Source organism: Orbicella faveolata, unplaced genomic scaffold (genome assembly GCF_042242905.1).
Source record: "Orbicella faveolata isolate gen_17 unplaced genomic scaffold, um_ofav_v1 contig_46, whole genome shotgun sequence".
NCBI classification, from domain to species: domain Eukaryota; kingdom Metazoa; phylum Cnidaria; class Anthozoa; order Scleractinia; family Merulinidae; genus Orbicella; species Orbicella faveolata.
The window spans coordinates 31070483-31081984 of NW_028301576.1; the positions used below are offsets into that span (position 1 = coordinate 31070483).

At 37.8% G+C, this 11502-nt stretch overlaps 1 pseudogene; it reads right to left on the reverse strand.

Moving 5' to 3' along the window:
- Positions 1–4166: 4166 nt before the first annotated feature.
- LOC149099688 (uncharacterized) lies at positions 4167–7145 on the reverse strand (annotated as a pseudogene).
- Between the last annotated feature and the right edge of the window lie 4357 nt (positions 7146–11502).

Consider the following 11502-nt stretch of genomic DNA (forward strand, 5'->3'; position numbering starts at 1 on the left):
AACACATACCACGTATAAGTTTTGCTTTTGTAAAACCGGCGATTTTCCAGGAAAATTTGAGCGACTCGTTTGGACTATAGTACATGTTTGTATTTGTTTGACGAGAGGTTCTTTTTAACAGAAATCATCATTTGCTCTTTTAACAACGTTGCGCTCAAGAAATGCACCAATGGTAAAGCTTTTTACATCGTGGCCACAGTGAGTGCCCGGTAGTTTTTGGATGTTGTTTACTTGTTGCAGTGACGAAGTTTCACTATAAATTTGCAAGTTTACGGCAACTAAACAGCCCCAACAGCCAATATAAGTTTCAAATATGTTGCAACCATGTGTGTTTGGTACGATTTTCAGTGAATTTGTGGTATTTTGCGTGTTTTAGTGAATTTCGTGGGATTTTGCAGATTTACTTGAAATTTGCGGCTCTGTGACTGCGCGAAATATCAGAAGCCCTGATGTAAAAATGTTTGTTTTGTTCAATTCCTGTGATATGTAATGGAAAGTATAAAAGCTGAAGCATTTTTTTTTACCATCAATCAAACACGCACGCATTAAGAAAAAAATTGTTTTCCATGTTTACTGGTTTGTTGTTCATGTTTTCCAGTGTTTATAGAACAACCCTCTTCAGAGACCGTTTCCACTTTTGGAAAATTTCTGTTTTACACTTGTGGAGTAGGAAAACACTTAAATATCTTGCCTATTTTCCGGTCAAAAATGTGAAAGTTGAAACCACATGGTGCGACCTCCAAACTTTTGAGCATTTCGTCTCAGTTTACGTTGGCATGGCTTGTTGGCATATACATTTGAATAAGGTAAACCTCCTTCGAGAAATTTTTGATTTCCCTTAGTTTTAACTTATTTGATAGAAGCTTAACTTCTGTACAATAATAATCTTAACTTTTTAGATCCAAGTAGACCAAGTGCACATGTTCTTGCCCATATTTTATTTCTTGCTTGTACTTACCTGACCTAAGGTCGATGTAGGCTTACTAAAAGTAAAAATGTACACCTTTTAAGCTTTTATTCTGTTTTATAGCTTGTGTCTACGAGATTGAGCTTTTTGAAACGCTTTTTTAAAAAATATATTACTTTTTGTTTTTCTCTACTAGTTCATAAGTTGAACTAGTGTTTGCTTGCCTCCTGTTACAGAGAAAGCATTCTGAAGTGTCAAATTATGAATTGCGAGTTGCATAATACAAAAGTGGGAGTGCATTTTCCTCTGAAGATTTTCAAACAGTTTTCATGATTTTGTTTCCTGGGAGCAATTCTAGGTGTTCCAGATGTGATCTACCCTGCAAGTTTTGCTGAGCTCTTTCACTGGAAACTTGTGATTTGAAAAAGATGTACCCTGTATGTTTGCACATCACACTTTTATGTACATTTCTTTGTTTTTGCCTAAGCTATGAACACACAGGTTGTTTGCTTAAGTTTGTTGATAATCTACACTGTGTCATTCATGTTAATTTCTCTATATTGAAATTGGAAATCAAAAAGTAATAGTGATAGGAGCTTACATACACACAACTTATGACAGTTTTTTATATTCTCTTTTTGTTATAAACATCACTGTGTGCCATGCAAGCATGTCTTGTTCTCAGTTGATAGTGACAAGTTATGGGGAATGATGAGGCTTTGTTGAACAATAATTTGTTTGCACGTGGTTTGCATTTAATTACTCGTTAAGCTGACTCTGGAGAATCACTCAAGGGTGTACAACATCTTTCAGTAAAAAACTGTTTCTTCAAGTGACATGAAATAGCTGTATACTATATTTTCCTGCCATTCCTTTGTTAACAAGCTTCAAACCTACATCAAACAAGGTAATCTGTTAATAGTTTTTGAAAAGAATCCTCTTTTCCATTCCATCTTTGTGTGGTCTCGCTGTTCAACAAAGGAGAAATAAGTTTTTATAACAAAATCATTGAGTATGTTACTTGGACATATATTTGTAAGGTGGTATTGCTCTCTTAATTTGTGAAATGTAATGGTGGTGGGAATATTTTATAAGTTGTATGCAATGTACATTAGCTACTAACTCTTGGTCATCATACCTTCATTCCTTTTTATAACTGACATTATTTTTATATTTTGCTTCCATTTTCTTTTTTATACAGTGCTGTTTTCAGTCTAGCGACAAGCTAACTGTTTTAACAAACTTATTGATCTGAGAAATAAAAACTATATTAAGTGGTCAAGAAAGATGACCATTTGATTTCTCTTGGCAACTGCTGCTGGTCTAGGCACTGGAAAGTGGAATTCAGATTGGTCATCATCACCATCACCATTATCACCCAGATCAAGGAATTCTTCAATGCTTTCTTCATCGGCAATCAGGCAAAAATTGTGTAAAACACATGCCACAGAAATGACTGATGGGACCTCCTGGACATTTTCCATCTCGATGTACTTGAGCCTTTGTCACCTGCCCTTCAGTAACCCAAATGCTCTTTCAATCAGTTGGCATGTTCTGGTGTGCTTTTCTTTGTAACAAATCTGTGCCCTTGTTCAATGACCATTATCTCAGAATGGTAACAGCAACCACCTGTCAGAAAAAATTAATGATACTGTGATATAGCAATCATGGTTTGTGAGCTAAATTGCAAGTATTGTTTTTGAGTTGTGTATATTGTAACATAGCACCATATCTGTGTTAAAAGGAAAATGCCTTGTTATTCATTATTACCTATTGTAAATACAATAGCAATAAATATGCAATAAGGAATACTTTTATCAACAAAGACAACTAACACAAAATCCACTGGAATTATGTACTGGTAGATAAATGTGCACCTTTGAAGTGGATATGCTGAATCCCCAAGAAGACGGGTGTCACCTTGAAATAATTCATGCTCAGCTGACTGATACAGTGGCAAATTTCTGAACACCCTAGCATCGTGCACTGACCCAGGCCACCCCACACATATCTGTGAAACAGAGGGTGTGATCCCATGTCCCCTAAAATTAAGAGGTTATCGGTTTTAATACAGTACAGAAAACTGTCTATGTTAAGGACACTATCACTCAAGTCTATGATGATGCTTTGAAGAAACAAATGCACGAAACCTTTTTTATGTGATTCAACTTAGTGGTGTGTAGAAAAATTGAGACAACTCATGCTGATTTAACTGCTACTGTAAGCCATATTGACAGCTGATTAAATAGATGTTGGCTGTTAGAACAGTTGCAAAGTAGCCTGGAAAAATTGTGGGCATTAATATCATTCATGACCACTGCACCCAGATGGTTGTTAGTACTCCCTTATGCAAGCTATGAAGGTATGTGCAGCATCAATGGATTTCTGAAATGTTTTGGTCTGAAATAGCAAAATGATTTGGACCACTTTCTTCTGAACTAGGGTATGGTTTGTGCACTCTGGTCACCAACAATTTTCATGATGTAAAATGTTTGAAAGAACTTTTTGTTGTGATTATTATTATTATTTATCATAGCCATACCTTTGGACTTTGGCGGGCAGTGATCTTCTTGCCTGAAAAATTTATGCGATGCCTGAATACAAGAGTGTTGAAATTGGGATGCAAACGCACTCAAACTGCATGAAAAACAAAAATGTTCACAATTACCACATCTAATGAAACTGCTATAATTCCAAAACTAGTTATATTCAAAGGTCACATAATCAATCAATCATACTCTATCAACAGTCTTGATCAAAGTAAACTCTAAAACTTATTAAAAGAAAAAATTTAGCTTGTATGCCCATGCTATTTATCCCTTGACAAGAGCAATTTAGGATTTTGGGAGTCAATTATCTGAAACCCTTGTCTACCTGGTCAAATGATCACACAGAATTATCTAAAGCAGTTCCTGGGCACAATCTGGTATGAATTTGGGTACAGATCATGGCATCAGATTAGTAGCAAATTATAAAAAGAGAAATCAAAATATTCCACCTTCTGTGAAACAACAGCCTCCAATTTTAGAATATCAACCAATGAACAAATTAGAGCAAAAATGATAAATACCTTATTAGAGTTTTTAATGTATTTAGCTGTTATATTGAGTGAAGTCATCCACACAGCACAAAAACAGACATTTCTGGTAGCCATGAAATTAACTTGATACTACTATCCATGATAAATTTTTCATTGTAGTACTATAACTTTCATTATTCTATTAATTTACCTGAAGGATAATTGACAGGGTTCGTACGCTTTTTTGGACTAAAAATTCAAGGACTTTTCAAGGACTTTCAAGGAGATATTTTCCATTTTTCAAGGACTCCACGCAATAATTTAATAATTTAATAAACGCACTGCAAAATCAAAGAATGTTGAGCTTCTCATAGTAGCGATTGTGCCGAGCTAACAGACAGGTAAAAGTCTATGTCTTCTTGAGTTCATCCACAACATTTGCAATTTTGTCCTCAATGTCTTTGCGAGTCATCTCCTTTTCTTTTGCAGTTCTCCTCAAACTATTTGACTTTGTAATCCACACAAGTTTCCCAGTATCCTCTGCTTTCTGTGCAAACTCATCTGCTGATTTAACAATACCGTCAACATCAGTTTCTAAATGCCTTCTTTTCTTTTTAAGCTCATCAAGTTCGTTGACTGGCTCCTTTCGCTTCAGTTCTACACCCTCAGAGGTTTTCTTCCTCTTTTGTTCATCAAGATACGATGAATACTTCTGCCTAGCTCCTGCAACTGACAAGAGCAGAGGTTTGTTGATTGAAACAGCAAGGACACCTCCCACAGATTTTTCATGGTCTTGTACCAACCTTTGAGAAATGAAGGAGTGCTCTTGAAGGTTCTCAACCTCCAGTTGCTTATTGACTGAGAATCCTCTTTCGACACTGGCTTGGCCATGTGATAATATCAGTAGGTCTGCGACTACTTTCCACAATGATTGGTAGGATCGCTTCTGTCCCATGTGAAGATACAGAAAGGAATCAAGTCTGTCATTGTTAGGATCATAGTCTTTGAACTCTGACGGAGAATAAGAGGGGACTTCCATAATAAATTCTCTAAATAGTTCCGAAAGGGAATCATAGTCACCTTCCAGAACTTTCTTGGCATTTTCAAGGGTAGTCAATACTTTCTTGAATTTTGTGATGGAAACATCATGGTCACTCATCATGTTCTTCTTCCTGGGCGACTCACCTCCTTCAATTCTGAAGATTCTAGTGAGCGTATAAATAAAAAACTTCCTGGGATCCTTGGATCCTAATGTTCCTTGGATCTAAGCAACTTACATTCCTTACAAGGGAATACTGAATTGGTGCTTTGGCAATCAGTTTGCAAACTACTTTCACAAGGAACTCCCTGCATTCCATCTGAAACTGAAGCCTGTTTTCTCTGAAACTGTGGACTTTGCAATCAACTCCTTGATCTTCTTGTCAGCTGTAAACCCCAGGTCAATCTTGGAATGAGAGGCATGAATGCTGGAGTCAGCAGGGTCAAGTTTTATAAGCTTCAATGGGGTTTTGGCTTCTCTGATAACAGTGGTCTTAATAAATCTTCTCATTAATCCCCCAAGCATGCTGTACAGGTCTGTAGCCAGGAAAGGAAGCATTGGTTTGTCAGTTTGATACAGTGTCAAAAAAGGTGTCACTTGCTTGGCTACTGATAGGAACAAAGCCACTTTTGCAGTCATAAAGGGATCTGCAACAAACTCTTGTACAGTTTGAAAGGATTTATTCTGTGGCTGTGGACCTTTCCCTGCCATTGCACTCTGAACATACTTGACAACACTGTCCCACATACTCTGCGTACGTTCTGCAACCAAGACATTCTCCAACCACCTGTGTTTGCAGAACTTCAAAGCAAACAGTGAGCTCCCTGTTACTTTGGTATAGTCCTCTCTCCTTGCCAGACTGTCCTGAAAAAGCCAATGAAGGTTAGAGAACAACCTGTCTAATTGCCATCCTGAGGCTACAGCACCATCCTTGAATGCTCCGTGAAGAATGTGTAAACCACAGCTGCCAATGTTCAACGTGTGACTATTATGTTCCTTTTTTACCTCATCAGTCAGCATACTGTAAAATTTCCAGTTAATGTTGGGTCCATCCATTGACAGCTAGTATGAGAGAAAACGTTTCTTGTAATATTGAAAAGGTAACAGATTACTTAATTCATTACTTGCATTATGCCCCAGACTTTGTGTCATGGTCCACCCAGACACGAAATAAGCAAGTCATGGATGCATTGGAAACGTGAAGATCTGCAATGAAAGAGGGTTGATTATTTAGACCTTAAAGGGCAGAAAACCAAGTAAGGTGTTTTATTTCTATTTAATACAATTCCCAGTGAAAATTTATCTCATTTGGGAACATTGGCTAGATTGTGAACATAAAATATATCACATGCAATAAATTAGATTAAGTAATCAACAATCATCTTTCACCCTTCTACTGCAAAATAATAGACATTGAAAGATTTTCCTGGCAATATTTTAATACAAAATAACGGCATTACACAAAACATTTGCATCTTTTTTGTAAGTAACGGTGGTTTGCACCACACTACATGTATTTACGAAACCTATGAGGTAACTCATCAGCGAAGAGATGACCATGTTTATCTTTCGTTTGTTATGTTTATTTAAATAACCCAAACATATCAAGAGTAGCATCCTACCTGATAAACTTTTTTGAGAGGAATTCCTTCTATGCCTGAACAAAAATGAGAAAGCATGTCGTCTGCTGTGCCATGACCCATAAACACTGAGGTATAATAGCAACTTTCAACCTTGTGTTTGTCCTGATTCCATGAATGAATGTGAATATCCATTTGCTTTGACTGGCACACGCTATCAAGGCTCTCGTCAAACATTAGTACATAAACCTCTTCTTTTTTCACAATGTCCTTCACAAGTTGTTTGAAGTGTGGAGTGAGCCCAAAACAGATCAAGTATGCACATTTCTTTTCTCCACATGAAAACTGACTTGCAATCCTACTGTCAGGAAACATTGCTTGAAACAATTTGCTCATACCTTTGCATGATTTATAGGAGTAATGAGACATTATCGCTTTCAATGCCCACAAAATTTCTGCCTTCAACGTCTCATCACTAGTGACACTTTTTTCCATCACTGATGAACCAGATGAACTCACAGTGATAGACTTTGTGGGGTTAAGCTTATTGTGTTTGCCACTTTCAGATGAAGCAGATTTTGAAATTACTTTGGCATATCACTTGTAGTTGCTGGTTGTTGAGAAGAAATGCCAAAAAAATCTGAAACGCTTGCTAATGACCTTTTCTGGAATGTCAGTGTTTGATGTTTTTTCCCTTTCAAGTGACTTGTGAGCGCCGACTCTCCCATGCTCGAAATGTCAACATCCTTCATGCACACGATGCATCATGCCTTGTGTTTGGCACCCTTGACTTCTCATAGCCACTCTTTATACAGTGATTTCTGAAGCCACAAGTTGCTGAAAACACACTTGCCCATTGTTTTAAATCTTTCACTCGTGAAACAACACACAAACAATCAACACCAACCCAAATAAGGAAGCACTTGAAGCACATAGCTTTTCGCAGAAAGAGCGAATAGTACAAAACATTTCATTGGCCCTTAACATTCCAGACATGCAAACAATCATAGCGGAGTGGTATTAATCATTTTTATTTGTTTTTTTACTATTACGTGTTGCTATGTTTCTGCCAGTAGCATATATTTTCATATAAGGCACTCTAGAATCTAAGTTGGATGAAATTAGCTACAAATTTCAAGGACTTTCTGGCACTGACTCCAATTTTCAAGGACTTTCAAGGCCTTGAATTTTTATTTTGAGATTCAAGGACTTTCAAGGTGCGTGAACCCTGAATTGAATGACTTTTCAGTCGATTAAGATATGATTCCGGATGCTGGGAAGGCATCTTGCTTTGGATGTGGCAGCCATCAATAGCACCCTACAACTCGTGGAAAACCACTCAAATGTTCAAAAGCCTCTGCTACCTCTACAGCTTTAGCACCTTATTCAAAAGAGAAAAAGACTTACAAATTGACCGCAACCAAAAAGTGTTTAAACTAGGTTTATACACTAAGAATTATGGCCATGCCAAAAGCTGTACACGCTTGTATTTGTTACATTATAGCATGATTTTTATAAGGCTTGAACTAAAATACTTTGGAATTAACAATTTGTTTCAGATTGACATTTTGTTTGGTCTCATTTTGTACTTCTATGTTGACATATTTTTAAATCGTGACTGTGTACAGAAAACCAGTTGCATGCACACAAAATGTCACAATTTCATTAAATATTAATTAGCGTAATCTCGACATACATTCATTTTAGATCATCTATGGTTTTTTCATAGCATAAAAACCAATATTACAATGTTACCTCTTGGCCACTGACTAAGGTCTCTGGGAACATCCACAAGAGCTCTTCAAATAAGCATCAAATAATTTGTGTCGCGCAGCAAAAAGGCTGAAATTGATTTACACAGCGAAAGAAAATCAAACTGTGGAATAAAGACGAAGACAAAAACAAGCCAAATTTTTCATTAGATTTATAGGATTTTTTTTCTTGTGGCAAATTGGCGGCCAAACACCAATAATATGAAGCCAAACGGAAGCCAAATAATCTCTAAAAACAAACCTGAAAACAAGAATCGTAAAATTATAATTTTCTCGCCCACCTGACTGATGTAAACAAACCAACACAACAAAACCGAATATGCAAATAATTTACAACTACAAAAACATGGCTAAAACTAATACTACTAATCATTACGGTAAGCACTGATCTTAATTATTCAAGTTTCTTTCAGGATATATCGGCATTCGGCTGATGAGGACTCAGGAGATAAAGGATAGTGTGCAAGCGAAAAGTTAATTTACAACATGTGATAATCCACGAAGCAAACTTCCTTACAAAGAGTTACACTACACTGCACGCATTCAAAAGTACTTTCTATGGGGTGACCTTTGGGAGTTTTTGTACCCACCCACTTACACTGAACACATTGCCTTTGTGTTCCCAAAATTTTAGCAATAAAATGTTTCCCTGCATTCTCCTCCTCAGGTAAATATGCCTCGATCTTACAGCACTTTGATGATTGTGCAGCAGACACACTAGTTGAATATCCCCCGATCAACTGCTTAGCTAAGCCTGTCCTAAATTTCAATTGCCTAACCTTACCCGTCCCTTGGCTTAACCGATGGTAATTACAAACAACAAAAGCATTACATATCAATACATCAATCAGAAACCAAAAAATATACCTATACTACTTATACGAAGAACGACTTACAGAATAATATTCGCGCAATTGATCGGCGTGGTCAACACCTCCCCATAGAGCTATTGTACAAATTAATTAAAACAGGCTGTTGGACTTCCCTATCAGCCCAGTTAACTTCCAGATCATTGGCTAGGGGGCTTACATTAGGTGCCATAACACTAACATCCCATTTGTCATTCCACTTGGTGAAACCAAAGTGGCCTTTCTGAAGAACTAGCTTCTCCCCAACCCGCAATTTGTCCTTTGCACATGGTGGCAAGTCCTTACGATTACATTTCACTGTCCCGCAAACATAAGTATCATTAGCTTCTAAATGCTCTAATAGCTTAGTTGACGTGAAAAAATTTTCGAAAAATACACGATGATTCCTATTCGTATGAGGGCTAACTAACTTAGTCACTACATCATAACGTAACCCATAAATACGTCAGTGACCATCAACTTCTTCACTTGGGCCATCCATGTCTGCCATGCTCAAATTTGAACAGGTAATTGTCTAACTTCAACTACGTTGAAGTGCAAGTAGTAACAACTCATAAACAGTTAGATTAGGATAGGGTCAACTATGTGACTCACTGTATGCTTATTTGAGCCTTACTGCGTAAGACCAAGCAATATTTTCAAGCAAAATTCCAACAATAATCTTCCATTGTGACCTTGCTGGTGAGGCAAGTTGTGCAATGACCTTGCGCATGCACTGTGCTCTCTCATGGGATCTCCCACTCTGGTAGTCACGTGATAGAATCATCAGATGACCAATATAACACTGACTGAGGGAGACTACTGATACCCATAATTATGGTTATTCCAATAAATGCCTTTAGCTCTGCATGTGTAACTGGAACGAAATTAGCAAGGCGCTCTTGTGAATTTGAAAGTTTATGGTGAACGTAGCAGTTAGTTTCTACGACAATTAAATCCCATAAATTATTACTTACAAACTCTACAAAGTAATCTAAAGGATTAGGAATATCAGGTAAGTTAAAATTAAGGCTAGTCGCTGCTGTGAAGTCCGGGATGGTGAAGTCGCTGAGATGGTCAGTCCATCAAGCCTCTTCTTTGTCATCGGTACCTCCAAGTGCTGGGCCACCATCGTCGTCCTCTAAGCCTTCAAGATCTACATCACTATCATTACTGCTACATCTACCCTCAAATGCACCAAAAAAAATAGCCGCAAGTTCAGGTTTTCTCTCAGTGTTCTCAGCCATTGTCTCACGCAATTCGATTGTGTGCATGAGGAAAATTTTTTCAGAAATCCCCACCTTATGGGCCGTCTCATCAGCTGTCAAAAAATACGCAAAAGACTGCAAATGAGTGGCTCATTACCCCTTTTTATCTCTATGACAACAAAATAACGAAATGCCTCGAGGGAGAGTAGGGAGAGGACCTAGTCCCCACATGCTTTTTTCAGGCAGTTACGGGCGGCACAGGAGTCAATGGGTTAAGTACTTAAAATTTTCAATTTACATGATAAGTAAATTTAACTCAAATGAGAGCTATAATTTCTTAACTTCACAATACCGTGTTGTTTTTCATTGAGGTGAGTTTCTTCTGGCTCGTGGTGTTCAGCTGCAGGGAACCCCTCTTCATGTAACTTGTCATAAACAATTTTTCTGCTGTCACTTCTCAGCTTGTAAAGAGGTAGTTCATCAGGTTTCTCATAACACTGCTCCCAGGCACTTTCTAAGCTGCTTTTTTTAAATTGAACTTGACCTGAAATGACAGACACTTGGACCCTCTCTGCGATGCGTGGCTTCATTGAGACCATCATAAGACTTAACTGAACCATCATCTCTCCAATGCCACCACACTCCTGGTCCTGGGAAGAGGAAATTACTGACTTGCTCCAGGTGAGCCTGCCACAATATTGGCTTCTTTGTTAGGAGTTCTTTACTAACTGTTGTGTTGGCGCTGTGTGGTAACCTCTTTGCTAACTTGGAAATTTTACATTCCTGTATTATAACTGTGTTTTCTTTGACAGTGCAGTCTTCCCCCTGAATGTGCAGAAATGCATTTGGTACCAGATCTTCTGCATGCTTACTCCATGTCTTTCTTGTTATGTCAACGATTCAGTCGAAAAATCTTTCAAACAGCTCTGTATTAATGGAGGAAAGGGACACAAGCCCATAGATGACAGCAGCATGATGCACAGCACTGTGGTAGTAGATTCCATACAGTTTGCACTGGGTCATGGTCTTGGGTGGAGTTAAAACTGCCCTCATTGCCAGTGCATGTTTAAATGCAAGGTTTGCCAGTCACAAGATTTGCTATGGGTTTCTGCTTTCTTCTTTCCCATCA